Source organism: Ceratotherium simum, chromosome 31, assembly GCF_057802395.1.
Source record: "Ceratotherium simum simum isolate JZ-2026a chromosome 31, ASM5780239v1, whole genome shotgun sequence".
NCBI lineage: Eukaryota > Metazoa > Chordata > Mammalia > Perissodactyla > Rhinocerotidae > Ceratotherium > Ceratotherium simum.
In genome coordinates this window covers 35,644,812-35,669,216 of record NC_141930.1, presented here as the reverse complement: position 1 = coordinate 35,669,216, position 24,405 = coordinate 35,644,812, and the positions used below count along the sequence as shown (strand labels likewise).

The 24,405-nt window shown below is 44.7% G+C and overlaps 1 long non-coding RNA gene across 1 annotated transcript; it reads left to right on the top strand.

Moving 5' to 3' along the window:
* The first annotated feature begins 6,463 nt into the window (after positions 1-6,463).
* LOC106802700 (uncharacterized) lies at positions 6,464-11,652 on the top strand. Its single transcript, XR_015549288.1, has 3 exons — positions 6,464-6,543; positions 7,229-7,324; positions 9,724-11,652. It is a non-coding gene; the product is annotated as an uncharacterized LOC106802700 (long non-coding RNA).
* The last annotated feature ends 12,753 nt before the right edge of the window (positions 11,653-24,405 follow it).

Genomic DNA, 24,405 nt, shown 5'->3' with positions numbered 1-24,405 from the left:
ACCAGGGCCTCTGGCCTCACAATGACCTTCACGGTTGCTAAGCGATGGGTCTGCAGGGCTCTGAGGCTGTGGGCGCACCTTCTGGCGGTGGGCGGGTGCAGCTTCAGGTGCACTCGGTTCACATTTCCTTCAGCTGTGTCTCACGTCACCTATCCTGCTCAGGTCGCCACTTGCATCCTGGGAAGTGGTTCTCGGGCCCTGTTTGCCATCAATGGACTGTGGAGGACACCAGCACTATCCCTGTGCCAGCTGGTTCCTTCTGGGCCTCATTCATTCCTTGGAGAAACATGGCCTCACATCACAAATGAACCTTTCGACTCCAGGGGGAGGAAAGACGTAGTTAAGTCAGAAGGCTGAGAAAGGTTTTGCCATAGGAGTGCGGCCACAGTAGGCAGGCCACCCAGGGAATGAACATGGAACCCACGGGGCATGCCTTTCCATCAGCAGGTCCCACCCTCAACTCTAGAGTCAGAAAGGCCATGCTTTCCTGCTGCCTAGAGCACTACCCTTAGGAGAGGTCCAACAATAAGGGCTGAGATTAGCCCTCTCCTGGCCCTCTCGCTGAGTGCACAAGTGCTGGGCAGAGGTGAAGGGGCCACCCTATAGCTTGCCTACTTTATCCAAAGGAGGCCAGCTGACCTAGCCACCTGTGCCAAGACTCTGTCAGTGGGACAACAATGGAGGAAAGAGCCCTGAGTCTGGAAAGATTCCTGGGAGGTGTCATTGGCCCTTTCTGGGGAGGAAGCCACCAGTCATCTGGTGTGCCCAACATGGGAGGTAGCACGTCGCATCCGGGTCCCTGCCAGGCCTGCCCAGCCTTCCGAGGGAGGAGGATGGTTTTGGCGGGGGCAGGTGGAGGGACACTAGCAGTAAGGGAGGTATTCCAGAGGTTCCTGGCTTGCCCTGGGAGAGGCAGGGACCTTTGTGGTGTGGTGCCGTGGAATTTGCTGTCTCTGGAAATGTGTGGGGAGCATTGCTCCCTTGATTTAAACCTGTCACTCCAACTGTGCATGCGCAGCTACTGGACCCTTTGGCCTCCCAATGGGTCGGGAGGCCCATTGCTAATCGATTGCTAATCGATGGGTCTTCGGTGCTCTTATGGTGTGGGGTCTCCCTCCAGCAGTGACTGGGTACAGCTGCAGGCACACTTGTGTTCACATTTCCTTCAGCTGTGTCTCACATCTCCTCTGACCCTTCTTTTCAGGTCACTCCTTTTGTTCTTGGAAGTGGTTTTTGGGCCCTGTTTGCCAACCTCAGATTGGGGAGGAATCCATGAGGAGTATTCCCAGCTGGGTCATTCTGGACCTCATTTATTGCTCCAAAAAACACAGCCTCACATCTTGAGTGAACCTTTTGACCCCATGAGGAGGAAAGTCTTTGTCACGTCAGAAGGCTGAGAACAGCTTGCCAAGGAAGTGTGGCCACTCATCATTGCTCAGCAGGGAGTAAAAAACTATAAGCTCACAGATAAAATATTCATCAGCCCTAAATATTTAACATAATAATATATTGATGTCTAAAGTACTTTTCATATATTATATTATCTAGTAGTTTTAAAATATGTCCACAAATACTTGGCACTTCTCTCTTTAAGAGATGTAACCTATTCCCTTTTCCTTGGATGTGGGATTGACTTAGTGGCTGTCTTCAAGGGAATAAATTTTCAGTGGTTTTGGAGAGTAAGTCAGTCACAAAAAGGCTATATGATTCCTGTGTTGGTTGCTTCTTTATTGGATCACTTATTCTGGGAGAAGTCAGCTGTCACATTCTAAGGAGAGGTCCACATGGCAACTAACTGAGGCCTCTAGTTAGTAGCCATGTGAGGGAGCCTTCTTGGAAGCAATTTTTCTATTTCCAGTTATGCCCTCAGATGCCTGCAGGCCCAGCTGACATGTTAAGTGTAACTTCAGTAGAGACCTTGAGCCAGAGCCACCTGATTCTACTAAGCTCCGAGTTTCCTAACCCACAGAAACTGAGATTACGTTTGCATGCAATATTGCATGACAAAAATCTCATTTATCCCTAATTATACTATTAGAAGAGCTTGTCTTTCTGGGTATATTTTATATAAAATGAACAAAGAAAGTGGAGGAAATTCAGAGATTTAAATTTAAATTGCTATGGGAAGATTGTTGACTTGTTAGAAAGCGATGGAGAGAGCATAATACCTACTACATTTCATGATTTTTATGCGATAATACTAAGATAGATGACCGTGAATTTCAGTTTCTTCATAAGTGTGTTTATCCAGTGATAAAATTAACTTCACTATAAAACAAATAATAATTCTCAAAATAAATTTTAAAAATATGACATGCTCTGGCTAAAAGAAAAGAAGGCAAACTGGGTAGATATCAATGGAATAAATTCTGTACATGGATCTTACAGCAGCATCGTTTATAATAGTAAAACTAGAAATACTCTCAAAGTCCATCCAAAAAGGAATAGTTAAACAAAGCCTGGTATGCCCATTCTTTGGAATACTCTTAAGACATTAAAAATATCAAGTTAAAAATTATGTGTCCTGATATGACAAGATGACCATGGTCTATAGTATAGGAAATAGCAAATTGCAAAACAATTTTATGATGAAATTTATGGTAAAAAACACTTTAGGTATATTTATTAATTCATAGAAAATTTCCAGAAAAATAAATCCCATAAAATAGGAATAATAATTCCTTCTAAGAAGGTGAGTGACTCTGAAGGGAAGGAGATGAAAGGGGAGACTTTCACTTTACTTCATATAAATCTGTATAATTTAGCTTATTTTTACAGTATTTCTTTTATATTTAGAAAAAGAAGAAATAATTAGTGCTGTTGCCATTTGGCTGCAGGACAACAGTATTATCTTCACCAATATTTGTACCATATGTTACTGCACAGCACAGATCTGTCGGAGACAGCCCAGAGGAGAAATGAAGACAAAGAAGAGATGACACCTGCAAAAAGTTAGTGGAATATTTTGACATAACAAACCTTCCAGGTGAATAATGTCAGTATCAACCACTGCTCCAGCTCACTCAATAAACCTGAAACCTGCCGAGGGTAAGCCGGAAGACACGGAAGGCCATGCCCCACTAGTCCACTCCCCCACCCAGGGCCTGTTTGTGCACATTGACTACACCAAACAGAAAATGAACTCCGGATGGGGCGTGTGCCTTTGGGGAGGCTGGCAGAGAGGCACAAAATGGAACACTAGCTAAGGGCGCATATCTGAGAGGCCGAGTTCCAGGTGTAGATCCAAAATGTATCAAGAAATTGTGTGAAGCAAAGAAAGATGCTTGACCTCACTGAGCCTCAGTGACCCCCCTGTAAGATAGAGATCACAAGCCGACTTCACAGAGCTGGTGGGTAAGATATGTAAAAGTGCCTGCAACAGCCAGTGTCCACTTTATTAACACAGTAGTATCAGATTTCAAATCAGTGAAAAGAATAATGTCAATGAGATGAAAGACGAGATGCCCAGCTTTCTAAGCAGCCCCAGCAGCATGAGAATGAGAGGAGCTACAAGTACCCAGGGTTCTTCACAGCTCCACTGGAGAGGATGAGCGTGAGGCTACGAGAAGATCAGGAAGTGCCTCTCGTGCAGTGACTTGTGTAGTGGGGGTGGAATCCCTAAAGATGCCACAAAACACAGTTACACACAAACAGCATCTAGGAAACCATGGTGATTGGAACAAAGCAATCAACCCAGCAGATAGGAATGAGAATGGAGTGAGCAGGTGCCACAAAACCTAACAGAAGACAGAACCATGAGCGCCCAGCTCGGCGAACAGCTGCTGTGGTTGCCTCAGGAGACCAACCTTTTGAGACAGCCATAGTGGGGACTGCTGGGAACACAGTGGTCATTGCAGCCACACCCCCAACAGCAGTGTATGTGAACACACAGAACCTAAGACCTCCCTCTCTATCAATCCTTGTTTTAGGATGACAGATACTCTCATGTACAATAGCCCCATCCAACACTTGTGGACGAGTGTAATCAGAAACCCCCTAAAGAGGGCACAGGACAGAGGAGGATGAGAACACTGAGGGATGGAGGAGTGGTGCTGTACTTGACCACACAGACTATCACCTGGTCCCTATTTAACACAAGAGAAGAACCCTAGGACTGTGATGTGGTCTAACTAGACTTCCTCATCTTGCCACATTCATAGACACCACACGGTTTCTCTTTCTTTCTTTGCAAAGGTGTTGATGAATTCATGTGTACTTAATTCATAGAGAAGTAAATTCTTCACAAAGTAATAGGATCCAGTTTCCATGACCAGGTTTTTCAGTCCCTTTGATAGTATACCACATTCAGGAATCAGAAATGCAACCTCTTAGAATGTGTAATACAAACAAGGTCTTATTTTCATGTAGATCAGCACCTAGGTTTTTAGGGACAAGATAAATCATGACAGCTGCTAACTATTCCTCTACAGGCTTCAACAAAACACTTAAAACTCCTAATTTAACTTACAAATCTCAGGAAGAGAGAAATTCGACAATTCAAGTTTTTTGTTTTTGCATTCAAACACAGAGCACAGGGAAGAGAATGAGCAGAAAAATTTCAATGGGAAGATCTTGCTTGACTTTTATCTTTTGCAAATGAGCAGTATATTTTATTTCCTGTTCATTTCACTATTCTATTTTTTTTTCCAGTGAGGAAGATTAGCCCTAAGCTAATATCTGTTGCCAACCTTCCTCTTCTTGCTGAGGAAGATTGGCCCTGAGCTAACATCTGTGCCCATCTTCCTCTATTTTTTTTTATATGTTGGACGCCTGCCACAGCATGGCTTGAAGAGTGGTGCATATGTCTGCGCCCAGGATCTGAACCTGTGAACCCCAGGCCGCTGAAGTAGAGCATGCGAACTTAACCACTATGCCACCGAGCTGGCCTCTCTAATTAATTTTTCAGGCAATATGGCATATTGAATATCCCCAGATGTGTTTATCTTGGTACCACCCTGCAATCAAGGGAATTTTCCCTTAGGGCATAAGGAATTTAGGGACACCAATTATTAAGAGGAAAAGTGGAAGCAGAAGTGCTCCTGGATATTTCCTTTTCCAGACAGAAAACTTCAACAGATCAGACCAGGCAAGTTAAGGTCTACATCGCTGATTGCCGTCTGTGATAAGCTTTCCTCCAAAGCGGAAATGTTCAAGCTCACAGGTTTCAAACGCTGCCCAGATGCTCCACACCTTGAACATGACTCTCCCAAAGTTCTAACAGAATCTGTCTGTTCCTGAAGGATCAGGGTCACCACTTGTGTCTCCAAGAAATTGGCCAGTCTGGCCTGAGTTCAGATTAGGCTCATCAATTTAAAGTGTAAATCATCTTAAGGTTGAGTGTTTCTTGGAGGCTTCTGAACTTGAAAACGTTGGTAAAAATGGTCCACTAGATACTTGCCTGGGAATTGGGGTTGTTCTCCTCTGCTCTCAGCAGATCTTGGGTAAACCAACGATTAGCTTCACAAATGCCTCAACTTTCACATTTGTGAAAAATGTGCCCCATGAGGGTGACATTTTCAGTAAGCAATAGCCAATGTTACCACCCCTGTAAACTCTGAAGTTGTGCTTTTGGATCCGGGCCATAATGGTGAATTTCTCCTCCAAGTTGCCAAAATGGTGCACTTTGGCTGGAGAGAGCAGAGGACAGCAGGCAAAGTGGAAAGTTCCTGGTATGTCAAACCTGTTCCCATAAGCAAATAGCTTCAGGGACTAGGGTGATGCTCTGGACAGATGCACAGGCACGCAGGTGGGAGGAGGAGCCAACCAAGGAAGGAGGCTGTGGGGACATGGCAAGGAAGAGGCCCAAGTCCAGAATCTATTCCGGGCAAAAGCGAGTTGCACACAGCAGGCCCGCCGCTGCATGTCACAGCCCTCACATTCTCCTAACCCCTTGGTCCCTGTCCTGCCCCTCACATCCCTCGCTGAGACTGAGTCCACGTCGGATTGGTGCAGCACCAGAGACAGCAGCCAACGGGCTTAGGACCATGGCCAGGCCCACACCGCCTTGCCTGCCCCTCCAGCGCTAAGCAGTCATCCCCAGGCACGGTTCATCCTGGCAGTTGTAGTTCTGAAGCCCCGCAAGCTGTCGCTGGTAGTGGTTAAGAGACTACAGCTCCCAGCATGCACAGCGAAGGGCTCTGCCTCCTGTCGTGCCCCTCGGCCCGCCGAGAGCAGTCCTAGCAGGCTCAGCTGAGCGCGAATTTCCCCAAGCCCCCAACCTCTGAGAAGTTAGACTTCTTGCAGACCAGTGAGTGCCCTAACGCCTCTGGCACTTTGCCCGAGTAGTCCTTGGTACAACCGGCACTCTATGAGCTCAGCGCACCCGCCTTGCTGGCCGAACGCCCTCCCTCCAGCCCCGCCCTCTGCCGCGCCCCCCTCCGCCGAGCCGCTTCTCTTCGCCACGCCCACTCCCCACGCCCTGCCCACGCGGGCATGCGCAATGCCGTCGGTTCCGAACGTTGAGGACGCGGTCCAGGTTGGTGGGGAGCTCAAAGCGTCCGTGGGCTTGTCGGTTGCTGAGGCTTCTTGGAACCCAAGCGAAAGGTACCTGGCCAATGTTTGAAACCATCAATTCACCGGCTAAGATGGAAATACCGGGTATCTGGGAACCTGGAACTTGACCTTTTCAAAACCACCTTTCCCGCCACCCGTCCGGGCTGCCAGGATCCTCACTCTGGACCCTGTGGTCATGCCCACTGCAGAGCGCCCCTTGGACCTCACCCGGCTGAATGGTATATACCTTGGTTAGGCCTCTTAGAAGGACTGCCACATGTTATAAAAGGAGAAAACATCACAGTGGGCAGCTCCAATTCCTGCATTATACAGACAGGGAACTCAGGTGCCCAGTAAGTGACCCCCTAAGCCCCTTGTTTGATGCCCCACAGGGTTGGTTCACTGGGCTTCCTTATCCCAGTGTGAGCCTCTTGGTCTAATTACCACAGGCAACAGAAGCAGAAGTTCCCATTGATCCTTCCCAAATGTTAGGGAAGTTTGTGTAGGATGGTAATACACAATTTCAGCATTTCTGCCCTGCAATATAGCTGCTTGGGAACCCTTTTAATATCCTTTCTTAAATATCCTTTTGGAACCACTTTTACTAATTTGTTGCTATGGGGGTTACACTGATAGTTCTGTTAAGTCATTTTCCCCTTTAGTTTCTTTGATGATTCCAAGTTCTGTATTACTACCTACTTCTCAAATGAGTATTGACCGCCCCAATTCTGTGCAGGGAGGGTGCAAAACAGCAGAATATCTGTGGTACAACTTTCTGGAGCATCAATTTTACTACAAGATTTGGAAGAAACAAAGTTAAGTAATTTCCGAGGTAAGTAATTAAAAATTTAAATCTAAAACAAGGAAGTCACCTGCCATCAATAACTGCCAGTAATCCGTGCCTGAACTGTCAGATTTTCTCTGAGAAAAAACTAAGGAGAACTTATTTCCCGTTATTTTAAATAGCAAAAATTATAAGACATAGCAAGTTCTGGAAAAACCCTACAAATTTCCTAAGTCACAATATGGCACCTAGATAGAAGTTACAGATATCATGTAGGATGTAAAATGCTTAAAACATGGCTTCTTGGTCATCTCCCAGTCTATATGGTTGTTAACACACCACTGCTTTGCGCAGTAGCAGTGGCCTGTCTTAGACCAGCAACGTCAGATATGGTCCTTCTTGTCCACACTCCCAAGACTTCCAAAGTAACTAGCATGATTGATGGTCTACAGTTGTATTTGGAAGCAACATGAAGCTTGTCTAGCAAATCATTTAGTTTAAAATGTTGTGTTTTTTGAAGACTCAATGTAAAGTTTATATAAGTATCAGCTACAAAATGTATTGAGCAATAAGTAGCTGTTATGCAGTTCAGGTATTAAAGACTAACGTGTTCTTCCGGGAAAGCATTAACTGGGGATATGTTCTGTGACGTATACCTGTATTATGAAATAGATGGCAAAGCCCCATTTATTTAAAGATTAAAGTTGCAACTTTGAATAAACGGGCTGGGAAGTCCTGTCAGGCTGCATCCCTGGGTTCTGGAGTCCTGTGATGTGTCTGTGTCTGTGATGACCCCTGCCAACATCCACCTACAAATGTGCCCTAATGTTGTGCATTAAACAAACAGACGCCCCTAGACCCCAGAGTCCTCTCCATTTACCATTCTGCTTCTCTGCTCCATTCAAGGTGCCTCTCCTCGCGTTCTCTCCTGAACCCACTCCATTCCAGCTTTCTCCACACCACTCCACTGAAATGGCTTTAAGCTAGGTCACCAGTGATTTTCATTTTGCTAAATTCTAGGTTAAGTTTTTGTTCTTGTCTCACTCAATCTGGATTTCCTGATGCCCCTTCTCTCCTGAGTTCCCTCCCCCCTCACTCTATCTTCCTCCTCCTGCTCCTCCTCCTCCGCCACATCTTCAGTAATCCCCACCCCTTGTCTTTGCTGTGTTCCCTCTCTTCTCAGAGAAATAAATGTTTTTCCTGTTATCTTAGTGACCACACTACTTTATCAGAGTCTAACATTAATTGGTACTTATACCTTCTTCCCAGAGAGTGCAAGGACCCCGTTTGCCCCTTCCTGACTTCATTATTGTTGGTGTGTACTTAAATTATAATATAACCATGAATCTACAAATATAATATATATAAATATATATTTAAAGCATACCAAATATTATCTTTGTTTTATACATTATTTATTTGGAGCTATACACATATTTATTAATTGTGTTGTTCTTAATTTGTTCCTACTTCTCCATTCAGTTATCTGGGATTTTCTGCCTTCTTCTTAAAAAATATCCTTCACTATTATACTTTAGTTTGATATTTTAGGGGAGCAAGAAATTTTCCTCTGACCTCTGGGTTCTTCTGGCTGGTCTAAGAATTAAATTGACATGAGACAGAATAACAGGAGAAAAAGTTTAATAACATGTATACATGGGAGAAAGCCAGGAAAACTGAGTAACTTGCCATAATGACTGAAGCCATCACCTTAAATAGCTAGCATCAGGAGATAAACAGGGCTGAGAGAGAGAGAGAGAGAGAGAGAGATGAACTGCTAGGTGTCAGAGTAGCCAATTAAATCAACAAATCCAAAATGAAAGAGTTAAACCTGTAATTACCTACTGTAATCGTATAAGCAAGAGACTAAAACTGGAAAAAATATCAACTCCTCCTACTTCATTTTCCCCCGTGGAATGGGTCACTGGTTGAGGGTCATGTGGATCAGTACAGATGTGGGGTCATCTCAGTGTTCAGAGACCCCAAACAAAGGCCTCGGGTTTCTTATGGAACCTGGGGTCTGCGAGAGGCTTAGGTAGTGGGCCAGGAGTGGACAAATATGGTGTACTGAGTCAGAGAGGGGAAAAGCATCTTCAGGTTTTTCCCCTCTCAACCCATAAGGAGTCTTCAGCAGAGGTGCCTGAGGAAGACCTCTGCCTGTGGCCCCAGAGAAACAGAGCTAGGAATGCAAATATGGGATGAGCATGCCTGGCTAGAGGGGCCTGAGTCCTTGACTGTAGCTCCCCTCAGAGACCACAGTGCACTGACCATGTTCCATGTCTGGAGCAGGGAGGGCAGCTTCCTCAGTGAGGCCAGTTAGGTAAAGCCTTTGTAATTACCTGTGGTCAAGCCTGAAAAACCACACAGAATGTCTTAGTCCATTGGAGCTGCTATAACCAAATACCATAGACCGGTTGATTTAAACAATACATATTTATCTCTCACAGTTCTGGAGGCTGGGAGTTGGAGATCAAGTTGATGGCAGATTTGGTGACTCATGAGGGCCTGCTTCCTGGTTCATGGATGGCTGTCTTCTCACTGTGTCCTCACAGGGCAGAGACAGAGTGGGGTCTGGTCTCTTCCTCTTTTAATAAGGGCACTAATTCCTTCATGGGGCTCCATCCCATGACATCATCTAAACCTAATTGTCTCTCTGAGGCCCCACCAGACACCATCCCGTTGGGGATTAGGTCTTCAACATATGGATTTGGGGGGACACAAGCATTCAGTGCACAGCACACAGGTTTCTAACCAGGAGCTGGACTCCTCGGCTTGTGCCTAGTGATTCCCATGTCTGGAGCCGTTACTCATCTGCTTCTATTGTTGGTGCTCCTTATGCTCTCCTTTATGTTGTCACATCTCCACATTAGCTTAGTTATCTTTGATTTTGAGCTACATATTTTGTTTGCAAAGTTATTTGTGGAAATAATGTAAGGCCTAAAGTATCTTCTTCCAGTTCTTGGGGGAAGAACATCAATTTGGAATCTCCTTAATCCACTGTTAGGGACTGGGATTTTTATGGGCCAACAAGAGAGCTCAAAGTTGTGTTGCAGTTCTTATGAGAGCTTAATTATTTCTGGTTCACCTTTATTCCTAAAATGTGGCTGTTCAGGGTCCCAGTCCAAATTCCTAGGAAGAGGATTACCAAAATGCCAGCCTCAGTGGGCTCTGGACTCAAACATGTGTCCCACTAGCCTTGTCTCTCTGCCCGAAGGCAAAGGCAGTTGGGAAATATGAGGTTCAACTCTCTGGATTTCTGTTCTATTTGATATCTTGGCCTAGCAACTCTCCATAACAATGTTTGACTAAAAATATCTTCCAGGAAATGTTATTCTATACATAGAGGAAGAATCCTCATTTTGCAAGTTTCCAGTATGCAGAAATTGCAATTACTATGGTTTTGTTAAATAACAGCAGTACTCCAATAATGAGGTTCAAAATACAGGTACCACAGTTTTATTATCTGTGATTGCATGAAGGACCAAGTTCACTGCAGTCTGTTCAGTCTGCAATCACTGCATCAACACCAGCTGCACGTCATGATCAGGGATGAATCTTTCCTCAGAGCCTGTTGGTGATTGCTTGGTGTGTAGCTGTTATCCGGGTCACACAAACACAGCAAAGTGTTTAGTTGTGTTACCTTCCCATCTCATCTAAAAAATGGATGATCAAAAGAGGGAATCACCTGAGAAGGATAAAAGTGCAGCAAAGAAACAAAAAGTGGTGATGCTGGAAGTGAACTTGGATGTGATTAGAAGACAGCTGAGCATGAATATGACCACACTGCCACCGTGTGAGAGACTGTAGATGTGCGACCAGAGGAACCCAGTGCAGGGTTCAACATAAAGGAGGGCAGGGTGAGGACGTCCTAGGAAAGGGACGCTGGTTGAGGGTCATGTGGATAAAGCGTTTACATTAATAAACCTCTGAGAGACATTTCATGACATTGCAAGTGCAAAGGGTAAAATGTTAGAAGCTGATTTAAACTTAGAAAAAAATATGATAACTCAGCAAGAGAGAGAACGGATATGATGCAAAGAAGGAAACAACGTTCAGGCTACTCTTAATAAGATTTTTTAAAAAAGAAATTAGACACTTTAATTGTCAATGTTTTATTTACAGTATACTAAATAAATAGTAGCTTTGCTATTTTTAAATTTCCCTATACATTTTTAATTGTAAGAGAGTTTCTAATGTTTTGACCAAAAATTTTGGATGTTGTAAAACAATTGTATTTTTCCCATTGATTTTTAAATGCTTTCACGGGCATTTTATGGTCCTGCATTACCCTGCAAAGTGAGGACTGTGTGTGTTTGCATGTGTACACACCCATGTGTATGTGTAATTGTGTCAATAAATACTACACTATAACAGCAGTGCATTTCAAATATGTGACTGTTGATGAAGAAATTATCCCATCCATCATTACGTAGTGTCCATATCTACCAAAGTTGTCAAAGGTCTCCTTAATATTTGACTCCCCTGGGTAAACAACGGTTGTAGTAATTATCTAGGGCTGCATAACAACCACCCTAAAATTTAGGGGCTTAGAACTACGACATTTATTATGTTTGCAAATTCTGTGGGTCAAGACTGTGGACAGGGTACAGAGGGGATGGCTTGCTTCTCCTCTGTGATGTCTGGGCCTTGGCAGGAATACTCAAAGACTGTGGGCTGGAGTCGTGTGAAGTCAAGTTCAGTCCCATGTCTGGGGGTTGATTCTGACTATTGCCTGGGGATTTCATTCCCTTTCTCCTCAGCGGCTCCACATGGTCTTTCCTCATGGGTGATGCTGGGCTGCTTCTCTGCACAGGAGTGGTATTCCACCACGGCAACCTAACCCTATCTGTATCATGTTTTATGACCTAGCCTCAGACACCATGTAGCATCAGTTAGATTCTCCAATGAGGCAGATTCAAAGAGAGGGAACATAGACCTCCACCTATCAGGAGAAAAGGTGTCAGTTAAATTGTAAGAAATGTGTGTGGAATGGGATAAACATATTGGTGTGGTCATCTTTAGAAAGTGCATTCTGCCACAAGAGTGGACCCTCTATGCACCCTGAACTATTTCCTGGGTAGATACTATAATCCTTTTGAAATCTATGTTACCAGAACCTATTTCAAAAACTTATAAAATTTGTGAATTTATGACCTCAGGGTTCACTCCCCTCTCCCCTGTTGAATCTTATTAGATACTACATCTCCTTTCTGAGGTGACACACCCCTACCTTCACTGTAGGCCATAAAGCAATTCTAGAGGGAGTCTTTGTTTGTATTTGTGTATAAACAAAAGTTTGTATTTTTAATTTATTAGGGAACCTGAGATGGCTTCCAGTTTCTAGCTGGTGAACATGACCTTTTGTCCTTCTTACTATACATATATTATATACACAAGCCTTTGTTTTTAAATCCTGAATCCATGTCTTATTCTGTTTTTAAACCCATATTTTCAGTATGATATACATAAAATGAATATTCCTTTATGTATGCCTTTGACAAAAAATCAGGTTCTTTTAATGAGTTTTGCACAAAGTGAATTTTACACATACTGTGTGTGCTTCCACAAAGGACTTAAAATTTGCCTATGAGGAGCATCCCTCTCTTGATCTTCATTCTGGAATAGAAATCTCCTCTGTGGTGGTCTGGCAGTATTTCCACCGTAGATTCATATTGGAATCACAAATTCCAAGACCCCATCCCAGGTCAATTTAGTCAGAATGGCTGACTTTAAGTCTCAGGTGTAGATATTTCTAAAAGGACGTTCAGGTGATTCTGATGTACAATCAGAGTTGAGGAATCCTGTGCTGGTGCCCTGGAACACTGAAATCAATCCCTACTTATCAAGAGGAGTTAGTTACCAATCACTTTATGTCTCTGAGCATAAAACTTCAATTACAAACTAAAAGGAGGGTTTGGGGACAACCACCTCAAAGGCTTTTAGGGAGCGTGAAAGATGGTAACTCTGTGGTCTGTGCAGAAGCCTGGTGTAAGATATTAGGGATATTTTCTGTGATAAACTGAAGAGTGCTTGCCCCACCAAAATCACTTAAATCTTCCTCTTCCTCTTCTTTCTTCTAACGTCGCAATGGCTGATCAACAACATCTGTGAAGCCAAATTTGGCTCTTGACTCCTGGATTAGATGACTATCTAGGTCGCTTCTAGCTTCAATATTCTACACAACCTGAGGTCCATCACCGTAGAGAGTGGATGTTTGATTACACCGCCACATTACGTACACAAGTGGCGAGAGTTTGGGAGACAGTCAGACTCTAGAGAAAATGCCTAATACATTTGCAAGAGTGATTTTCACATTTTTTTCATCGATTTTGGTCATTTTCTAAGATATGGGACAGAAAGTAAAGACTGCAGGTACTTGGGTTCACATATTTTTACTGGAAGATAGAAGTCTCGGTTTCTCAAAAGTAGGAACTAAAGAAAATAAAAGTTGGTCTTTCTATGCTGAGAAATATCTCTGTGCAGAGCTCTATGAACACTATTTTCCCTCTGTGTGTGTATGTACGTGTGTGTGCGTGTGTGTGCATGTGTGTATGTGTATGTATGTGTTTAAGAAAATTGCTTAACTAAGAAAACTGCAGGGCCAGCCCCGTGGCTTAGCGGTTAAGTGCGCGCGCTCCGCTGCTGGCGGCCCAGGTTCGGATCCGGGCACACACCACCACACCGCTTGTCCAGCCATGCTGAGGCAGCGTCCCACATACAGCAACTAGCAGGATGTGCAACTACGACATGCAACTGTCTACTGGGACTTTGGGGAGAAAAAGGGGAAAAAAAAGAAAGGAGGATTGGCAATAGATGTTAGCTCTGGGCCAGTCCTCCTCAGCAAAAAGAGGAAGATTGGCATGGATGTTAGCTCAGGGCTGATCTTCCTCACAAAAGAAAAAAAAAAACTGCAAGGCAAGGCCTACAGGTGTCTTTGGAGTCATATACCCATGAGGCAGGGGCTGATTTCTGGGGGCTTGGGGGCGGAGTGTTGCAAGCCTGCTTCAAGCAAATGCAACATTTTCCTCTTTCAAGTCTAGAGCTCTTCCCTCACTTTGAAAAGAAGCCCATTTTTGCTTATCCAATCTTCTTCTCTCTAAAAGTATTTCAAATACAGAGCCATGGATTTTTGATGTTGTTAATGCAGAAAATGTGTCAAATGCAGACTTGTTCTATGGTAGCTCAATGGAAGCCTAAAAATAGATTTTTATGAAAACTGTCACCAAGGTCATGTCTTATATTCTTTCCTAAAATGACTTTCCTTGAATCTGAAGGTTCTAAACATAAGGTTTATTTCTGTATACTAGCAATGAACAATAAAAAATGATATAAAAATGTCCTTTTCAATATATCAAAAAATATTAAGTACTTGAGGATGAATCTAAGAAAAGATGTAAAAACTTGTACATAGAAAACATAAAAAACATTGCAAAGAAAACATTTAAGTAAATGGAAAAGAAATACACATACTTTGATAATGGGTTGGAAGACTGAGTATTTTTCCCCTTTATTCTTGAGGAAGAGTGGCCCTGAGCTAACATCCGTGCCCATCTTCCTCTACTTTCTATGGGACGCCGCCACAGCATGGCTTACCAAGCGGTGCATCGGTGCGTGCCCAGGATACGAACCTGCGAATCCCGGGCCGCCAAAGTGGAACGCGCGCACTTAACCGCTTGCACCACCAGGCTGGCCCCAAGACTGAGTATTTTTAAGATGCCATTTCTCCCCAAATTGATCTACAGATTCAAGGCAACCTCAATCCAAATCCAGACAGACTTTTTTTTTGGTAGAAATTAAAAAACTCATTCATAATTCAAATTAAGATACAAAGCATCTAAAACAGCCATAACAACTTTGAAGAATAAAGTTGGAGGACTAACAGCACTTGATTTCCAAATTTTTATAAAGTTAATTGCTAAGACGGTGTGATATTTACATCACATATATAGAGAAATAGACCAGACATATACAGAACACTGGTTTTCAAAAAAAATCTGCAAAGGCAGCTCAATGGAGAAAAGATAGTCTTTTGACAAAATGGTGCTAGAACCATTAGATTTCCATATGCAAAAATAAAAGAACTTCAATCCATACCTCATACTATATGAAAAAATTAACTCTAATTGGACCATAGGCCTAAATGTTAACCTAAGAGTATAAAATGTCTGCAAGAAGATAAAGGAGAAATTCTTTGTGACTTTGCATTAGGTCTTAGATATGACACCAAAAGCACAATCCACAGAAGAACAAATTAATAAATTGGGATTTATCAATATTAAAAACTTATGCTCTTTGAGAGATACTATAGAGAGAATGAAAAGACAAGTTACAATCTGGGAAAAAAAAATTTGCAAATCCTATCTCTGATAAAGAGCTTGTACTCAGAGTACATACAGAACTCCTAAAACTTAACAATAAGCTATTCTGTGCCAGTCTCAGCCTATCGATAACCAGTGTTGTGGTTGGACCAGCCCTTGTGGTTCTTATTGTGATTGCAAGATGCCCTTCAGCAATAAGTATCAAGAAACTTTGAAAAAATAAATGCTTAATACTCACAGGACCTGGAAATTACACAGCACACCTGGGACCACATATCAAGGCTTTGGTTAGAGAGAGAGAGAGAGAAAATGTCCCTGGGGTTCTGCTTTTATTGGGGTGGAGGGTGTGGTTCTAGGGTTTCATAGGTTCACTCTTTATCCATTAATTTAAAACAGAGTGAGAATTTAAAGCATGAGAAGAGAGAAAAAGAAAGGAAGGGAGGGAGGGAGGGAGGAAGGGAGGAAAGGAAGGAAGGAAAGAAGGAAGGAAGGAAGGAAAGGAAAGAAAGGAAAGAAAGGAAGAAAGAAAGGAAGAAAGGAAAAAGGAAGGAAGGAAGAAAAGAAAGAAAGAAAAGAGAGAGAAAGAGAAAGAAGAAAAGAAAGAAAGATAAAGAAAGGAAAGAAAGAGAAAAAGGAAAGAAAGAAATAAAGGAAAGAAGAAAGGGAGGGAGGAAGGAAGGAAGAAAGGAAAGCAAGAAAGGAAGGAAGGAAGAGAGAAAGAGAAAAGAAAAAGAGAAAAGAAAGAGAGAAAGAAAAGAAAGAGAGAAAGAAAAGAAAGAAAGAAAACAAAGAAAGAAAGAAAAAAACTCAAGCTGCCCAAATGGTCAGTTATCAATCAACCAAGATGTCTAAAAGAAGGAGCCTCAGTGGGAGGAGGTGGTCTGGCTCTTTCTTGAGTCGTGTGGCTGACACATGACTCAATGTTTGTTCCGTATAGCCATCTTTGAAGTGGATGCCTCTCTGAAATGGATGCCTCCACAAGCAAAGCTTAAGTCAGGGACTTGCATTACAAAGATAAAAAAAATCTCAGGGCTTCCCCTACACCATGGAGTGGGAGAAAACATTTTCAAATAATATATCTGCTAAGGGTCTAATCTTCAGAATATATAAAGAACCCTTAAAACTTGTGATGGTGAGTCTTATGTGTCCATTTGGCTAGGTTATACTACCCAGTTGTTTAATCAAACACGTCTATAATCGGTTGACTTTGGAGGATCAACTTCCAGAAATGGGGCAAGGTAAGCAGCTGTGGTCTCACTGTGGGGAGGGTGTGGGTGTGGAAATCAGAGACCCCCTTGTTCATGAACCTCTCTGGCCCTATCCTTTGGGTCTTACATTGATTGGATGAGTTAGGTACACAGAGCTGGGTGTGTACACCTGGTTAGGTACACATCACATTGGGAGGTGGGGGAAGGGCTGGCATCAAAGACACCTTCCTGGAGGAGGCGCTATTTCAACACAACTGTGAGAACAGGCAAGTCCTGGATGGAATTGGAGGGAGGGAGGGTTCCCGTGTGAGCAAACACCCCAGACTGGCTCCTTGCCCCTCTCACTACCCTCCACAAAGCCCCTGCAGGGTCCCCCACCCAGGTTCTGTCTGTATCCTGTCCTTCCTCTATCCCAACAATCAAAGTAATTACAGAGATTCAGCTGCTCCAGGAGGCCTCAAATCAATACAACCTTGAACCCGAGGAGCAATTTGGGGCCTGATTCCAGGCCATGGAGCCCCTTAGCCAGGATGAGAGGTGAGGCAGGGGAGGAGTTGGGTGAGGGCAGGGGGAACTCTCTCTGATGGCCAGCTCCAGAGCCCATGGCCTTGGCTCCCTCATCAGCCTCAGACCTTGTTGCATGGGACTCCAGCTGCTGGCAGGCTCTGGGAGGGACACCTGATGTGTGGCCCTTCCAGTCGGCCAGCAAGATTCAAATTGTTCTTCAAGGTGAAGAAGAACCCGCCATCTTCCAGCTCAGGGCTGAGTCAGTGTCTGGACTGGCAGTGGCTGAATCCAGGGGCTCAGTAAAGCTTTGGGCTAAACGTGGTCCTGGGGAGTCAGACAGCCAGTGCTGGTATCCCAGCTCTGCTGCTGACCAGTCCTGTGATAGGTGATTCTCCTCACCTTTCTGGGACGCAGTTTCCTCCTCTGTGAAATGGGTGATGCTAAATGACAGCTCCTATGTCAGGGACAAATGGAGTGCTGTTGATTGAGCTCTCAGCACAGGGTTTGGAGCACACAGTGCTCTTCTAACAGCCTCTTCTGTTCAGTCACCAGGCCCCCAGCACAGAGCCTGTACCAGAGGCAGATCACACTCCTGAGACCAGATCAAGTGTAGCCTCTTCCTCAGTGCTGGGGACACTCAGGGTGCACTGGACCAGCTCCTCTCACCGTTATGGGAAGGAGAACATTGTAAGCCTTTTCCTGGGGTCCCTGAAGCCCAAGAAGGGACAACCCACCCCAACTCCCTGATATCTCTACGCCAGCACTTATGTACCTATTGGAGAGGGACAATAGTTATTTGTTGTTAACAGTAAATGTTAGATTTAAGTATTATATTAAAATCCTGTTTCTTTTACAGCCTGGGAATGGTGGTGTGGTTCTTCCACTTCCTGTGCTCATGGAAATAAGACACAGAATCTCACATTCCTCCTTGAATTAAGGAATCTTGTAAGGTCTCAGCTTATTGTATGTTGAAAAAGGGAAAAGAGCCAGCTCCCCTCCCCGGTGCTGAAGGACATACCCAAGTCCCCTTTCCTCAGAGGAGAGGTTCATTTTGATACTGGCTCAAGACAAGGTTGACATGAGGGAAGCCATATTGTAGAAAAGAAACCCTACTGTAACTTTGAATGACCTCTGACTAACTAACCCAGCTGGACATGCACCCTCCAGGAGATCTAACTGCTCTGTAGATTTTACGACCCTTGCTTGTGCATGTACCTCCCAGCTGCAATAAGATGATAACCATGATCTTTTGAGTTCCTTAGGAATGTGATGACCCCCAAACAGAGAGTCTATGCAGATAGCCATCATCAATGAAAACTGAAAGATCTGGTGTGGCACTCCCAGTCTGTAACACCATAAGGTCAACATTTCTAACCCCCTCCCCTATAACCCACCAGCCTATATGACTGCTGTAAGACTTTGTGCCCCTTAAGATGGTTCTTTTGGACATGAGTCAGCCATCTTCCCTCTTACTAGCCAGCTGTAATAAAAAGTCCTTTTTCTCCTACCACCTTGCCTCTTGACTATTGGCATGCCTTGCGGTGGGCAGACAAACCCCCTTTTTGGGTGGTAACAATTTCAGCGTGGTTCACCTAGGCCAGGAGCAGAGACAGCCCCTCAGAACTCTAGGGATTTAGAGGTTGGAGGTGCTTTCACAGGCAGAGCATCAACCACTGAAAATGGGTGTCCTTAAAAATTGCACTACTTAGATGATGTCATGCCCCAGGAGATTTGCTGATTTTCCACAGCTTTGGAGGAAGAAGGAATGTTTTCTGCTTCTCTTGTTGAGGTTTCTTTTGACCAAATATTAGAAACTTGTAGTTTTCTATCTCAAACTCTGTATTGTGCAGCACTAAATGGGGAAAAGCATATAAAAATTCTTTTGTGGAGACGACAAGACCAGAGAAAGTTCATTTGTAGAGGGACCAAGGGTATACAGGACTTTCTCTCTTCAGGACCCTTCTGGGGGCTCTGTGTTTACACTTACTTAGATCAGAATCCTGCTGAGATCTTGGTCCATGACTCCAAATTCCTTTTCCTGCTTGTTTCATATCCAGGGAGAAAGATGTGTGATGCAGCTTTTAAGGCTACGTCTGGGCTTCGTTCCATAAACATCACTGCTCCCGGTGAACTAGGATTTCCAGCATCCCTGTGCTTCCTTATACAATTCTTTTTAGGGCAGATATTCCCCAGAAGGCCCCCAGCCTCTCTGTCAGGTACATCGTGACCACTTCTCCCTGGCTGGGCCTGATGAATCAGGGGTGAGCTCTGGTTTGCCTGGATAATGGACCATAATCCTGGCCAGTGAGTGAACCCACAGTCTCCCTTGATGCCCAGGGAATGTCATCTGGGCCTGTGTGGTTCTGAGGTCCATTGTCTCAGATAATCACCAGTTTACACGCTCAGTCTTGTTACTGACTCATCTTAAAGGGGCTGCTGGGCTGGAGCCCATACAGTACATAGAACCCTAAGATGGTTTGTGTTCTTTTCCCCAGTCTTGTGCTGTGGTTATGATGTGGGGCTGCTGAGTCGCGAGTCAAAAAAGAATTTTCAGACACTAGCTGATCGTTCGTTTGTGCATCTTTATTTTGTGTTAAGCATGAGGACAGGACCCACGAGCGGTAAAGAGCTGCATGGGGACAGGACCCATGGGCAGTAAAGAGCTGCATGAGGATAGGACTCATGGGCAGTAGAGAGCTGCTTCTAGAAGTGTCTGTCCAGGGCCATTATATACGATTTTTAGCTATTTTTACTATTCTACAGAAATTAGGTGGTCTGTTTAGCCTCAAAGATTAGGGCATGGGGGCGGATGAAGGAGAAGTGTCCTTGCATTCTAAGGTATGGTATGCCTCAAGGAACACATAGGCAGGAGATTACAGTCATTGATCACCTCTTAAGGTAAATTCCTTTGCTCCCAGCCAGAGGGACTGAGTAAGTAGGGGCATGTGAGACTGAGTGGCGACCATGTCAGTTATGTCACGCAGTTGTGAACCTTTCCTGTTGGGAGCTTTGAAAGGTGAGGTATGAGAGGGGTGTGGGCAGGTCCAGCAGGGAATGCCACCAAACTGATGATCCATGGATGTGCAGGGGACACGGCCTTACCAAGTAAAATACTGAAATGCTTCCCATCTGGGTGGTAAACAGACACTGCTCTGAGCTCACCCTGAGAACCCGCCCATGACCAGCAGCTAAAGGGTTACCACCTGGTATTTTGGATATCTTCCCCTGGAAACACCCTGTAAGACAAGGGCCAGATGACTTTCTTGGCACTTCTGAGTTATCCCCTCCTTTCTGACAGCTTCAAGTGTCACCTAGACACACAGCAGGCTGGACTCCTCCAGAGATGCCTTCTCAGGACAGCCAGCAACTGAGGATAAATCCTGATTCTTGGCAGCCCAGGCCCTTCCCAACAGGACACAGCCATCCAGGAAAGTGATTTGCTAAAAGAAGGACTGGGAAGGTTGTACTTTCTCTCCAAAGAGAAAGAGAAGTGCCAGGTCCCAGGGCTAGTCCAGGGTCGGGAGGAAGGCACCGTGTCCAAGGGGTTTCTCCTGCAGGACTCGGGGGCTTCTGAGAGCAGACCTAGCATGTGTAGTAACATTTAATAAGTCTTGGACTAACCATATCATAGAGCAGGGACAATTTATTATATCTTTGGGCATCCATTGGTCAAAATGCACTGACAGTCACCCAGAACAGACCTATGTTTGCAGCAAGGGTCACATATTTTCTTTTTATATGTATTCTAAGCTTCAAAATTTGTTTGGTTCTTTTTTATGTTTCCTGTTTTTGAGCTTTTCATTTTGTTCTTGTCCTGTTTCCCGTATTTCATTAAATTGTTTATCTGTATTCTCTTGTGGCTCTGATTTGCTTTAGAATGATTACTTTGGTACCTTCTTCCACAGTACACCAGGGCAGTTTAATTTTAGTTTGTGTTCTCCACCTTTTGGCCCATGTTAGAACCAACTAACTAAACAGATTGCCAGAACTCTCTGTACCCCAAGACCCAACATTGAATAGAGAATCTCTGCTTAGTGGGGCCAAATCAGTGTGTTCCATGGAATCCAACTGTGTGTTCCTTCCATTACCCCACACCCTTATTATCCCATTTCTTCACAGTTTTCCTAGGTTTCTGTCTGTATGAACTGAGAAAAGGATACAGTCACTTAGGTTGGAGCATAACTCCTTATGGGTCCCATTTTGTACCTCATCCTTTGGGCCCTGTTGGGAGTCGAGTTCACCTCAGTCGAGTCTTGGTCTAGAAGCCAAGAAGGCTGTAGGCCCTGAGGAGGATCAGCAATGTTTTTCAAAGCAAAGACCTCAGGGGAGACCATTACAGATTCCTCAGGAAAAGCAGGAGAAGGAAGAGGGCTTCTTCTATTAACAAGGCAGACTCTACACAATTTTGGAGTCTAATATTCCAGCTTAATCAGGAACTGTCTGTACATCCCCATTCCAATTTTCAAGACCCCATTTCTTTTAAATCAAATCTATCACCTTCAGCACTGTGTGTATGGGAATTGCATTTGTGTTATATTTCAGCCACTTGCAGGAAGAGACTGTGAGTTAGGTTTTCAGAAGTAGCTCTGAAGTTACAGGAAATAACTGCTTATTTTACGAAAGATATAGAAACCTCAGGTCACTTATGATGCTTGAGCTGAGCTGGGAAGTTGACACCCTGAGCTCATCTTTTTCTTTCCTCATTTAATTTTGTGCAGTGAGGAGCATTAGTGAATTTCATTACATTTGTTAGTTTGTCAAAAATGATCTAAAGTATCAAATACATGGTCACTGAGAACCTTGCCTTTTATAAATATTTGATTAGGAATATCCAGTGGTGATATTTTGTATATCTCTACTGCCACATCCTACTGCCAGGGACTATCAGTGCCCTCTTTAACACTGGAAATAAGAGAAGCAATTCCAGAAACCCCAGAACCATTTCCGAAAACACATCTTGTTTTCGGAACACATTCTGTTCCTCTGGAATCATCCTCAGTACCAAAATCTGTATTAGAGTTCTCCAGAGGAAAGGAATGTATGTATTTATAACATGAACATATACATTTGTACATCCATACATACAGGCATTCATAGGTTAATGACAGGGATACATTCTGAGAAATGCTTCACTAGGTGATTTCATCATTGTGTGAACATCGTAGAGTGTACTTGTCCAACTGTGGCCAACTGCATCTTCACTACCTGCCTCAGGGACCCAAGCATGCTGGCCCAGGACAGGGCCAGGGTTGTGCAGCTAGTTGGTGTAGCCTACTACACTCCTAGGCTATATGGTACTAATCTTATGGGCCCACCATCATATATGTGGTCTGTCATTGAGGAAAATGTCATTATGGGGCACATGCCTGTATATTTATGTGTATGTATATGTATATGTAGTCACACAGAGAAACACATATAAACAGATGTTATTTCATGGAATTATTCTTTGACTGTGGGAGCGGCATGTTGGAAGTGCAGGGAATGCCAGCAGACTAGAAACTGAGCAGGAGTTTAAACTTCAATCTGAGACATAATTTTTTCTTCACCAAGAAATCTCCATTTTTCCTCCTATGGGTTTCAACTGAGTGACTAACACCCACTCACATTTTTAACGCAATGTCAAAGTCCATCAGAAACAGCCCTCTTAGCCCGTAACTAGCCCACATCCCCACCCTTTCTCATGTTGCACAACCGACAGGGGGTAGACATTTACAAAAACAGGACTTGGACCTGGGCCAGGCTCTGGGCTCCAGAGCAGGGAGGACAGGGGAGCTGAGGCCAGAGACCTTGCAGCCCAACCCTCTCTGATGACAACGGGGAGATTGAGACCCACCTGGAATATTATTCCCACGTCTTCTTCAAATGGTGAATCGAGGGGTTCTGCGGAACAGAGGCAACAGTGGTCAGTGAGGAGAAATTCCTGAGGACCTGGCACTCCTGGGGAAAGGAAGAGAGTGAACTGTGAGGGGAAGCTGGAGCCCTGCTTCCTCAGGCTTCTGTCCTCTCCTGGACTTCTCCTGTCCTGGAAGAGACAGATGCCCATGGAACCCAGGGATGGCACACCTGGGACCCTATGAGTGGCAGTGCCAGGCAGGAGGATTTGAGTTCAACCCAAGAAAGGAGCCCAGGAAGGAAGTGAGCTTGTCATCACTGGGACTGGGAGTCAAGGTCAGCGTGCCCCTGGTAGGAGGGCCCTAGGAACTGTGCAGGGACTCAGACCACAGATTCAACCCTGAGAGCCAAGAAAGGGAAGAGGCAGTTCCCACGACTCCAGAGATGGACTCCCTTGGCCTCCCATATCTTTCCTTGGCCACCTGGATCCAGAGCTCCACCACCTGCTCCTGTCCTGGGCCATCATGCTCGGGTCCCCAAGGCAGGTGGTGATGATGCAGTTGGCCGCAGTGTTGAAATGTGTGATGGTGGCATGGATGGTGGGCACCAGTTATGAATTTCCCCTATCATCACACCAGAACCAGATGATGTGCAGGCAGTGGCAGGGCACCACATTCTTGAAGCTCCTGAGGAGGTTGGGGAGAGACACCCTGCCCTGCCATACCCCAGCTCAGCATCCACAGTCACCCACAGTCCCAGGCAGGGTCAGTGGTCAGAGCCAGAGCTCAGGCAGCTGAGGATGTGGCAGAGGCTTGTGGGAGTCCCTGGGTTTTGTCTATGTCCACTGAAGGCACCCAGCACAGGATGACCCAGGATAAAATCCTGTGGGGAAGAGAGGTAGCATTTACTCCAAAGTCTCACTTCACCAAAGCACCAGAACCCTGCTCTCACCTGCCCATCTCAAGGGGCATCTTCCTCCCATTCTGATCTCTCCTTGGGCCCAACTCCCCTTTCAGATACACATTCACCTGAAGTAGCGATAACCACGGGCTTTGTTTGTCTCTTATGTACTCAAGTACACATCAGGTGCCTAACAAGTGCTGAGGCTGTGGAGGACTCTTGGACAATGGGTGATCTACCCAAGGACATGGCAGCACTTCAGTGAGCTCCCCTCCCCCACCAAAGGGCCAGACTCTGCCTAACTTCCTCTCTGTTCCACCTCATCTGTCTGCACAGACACTCTGCCCAGCAGGTGTTCTCA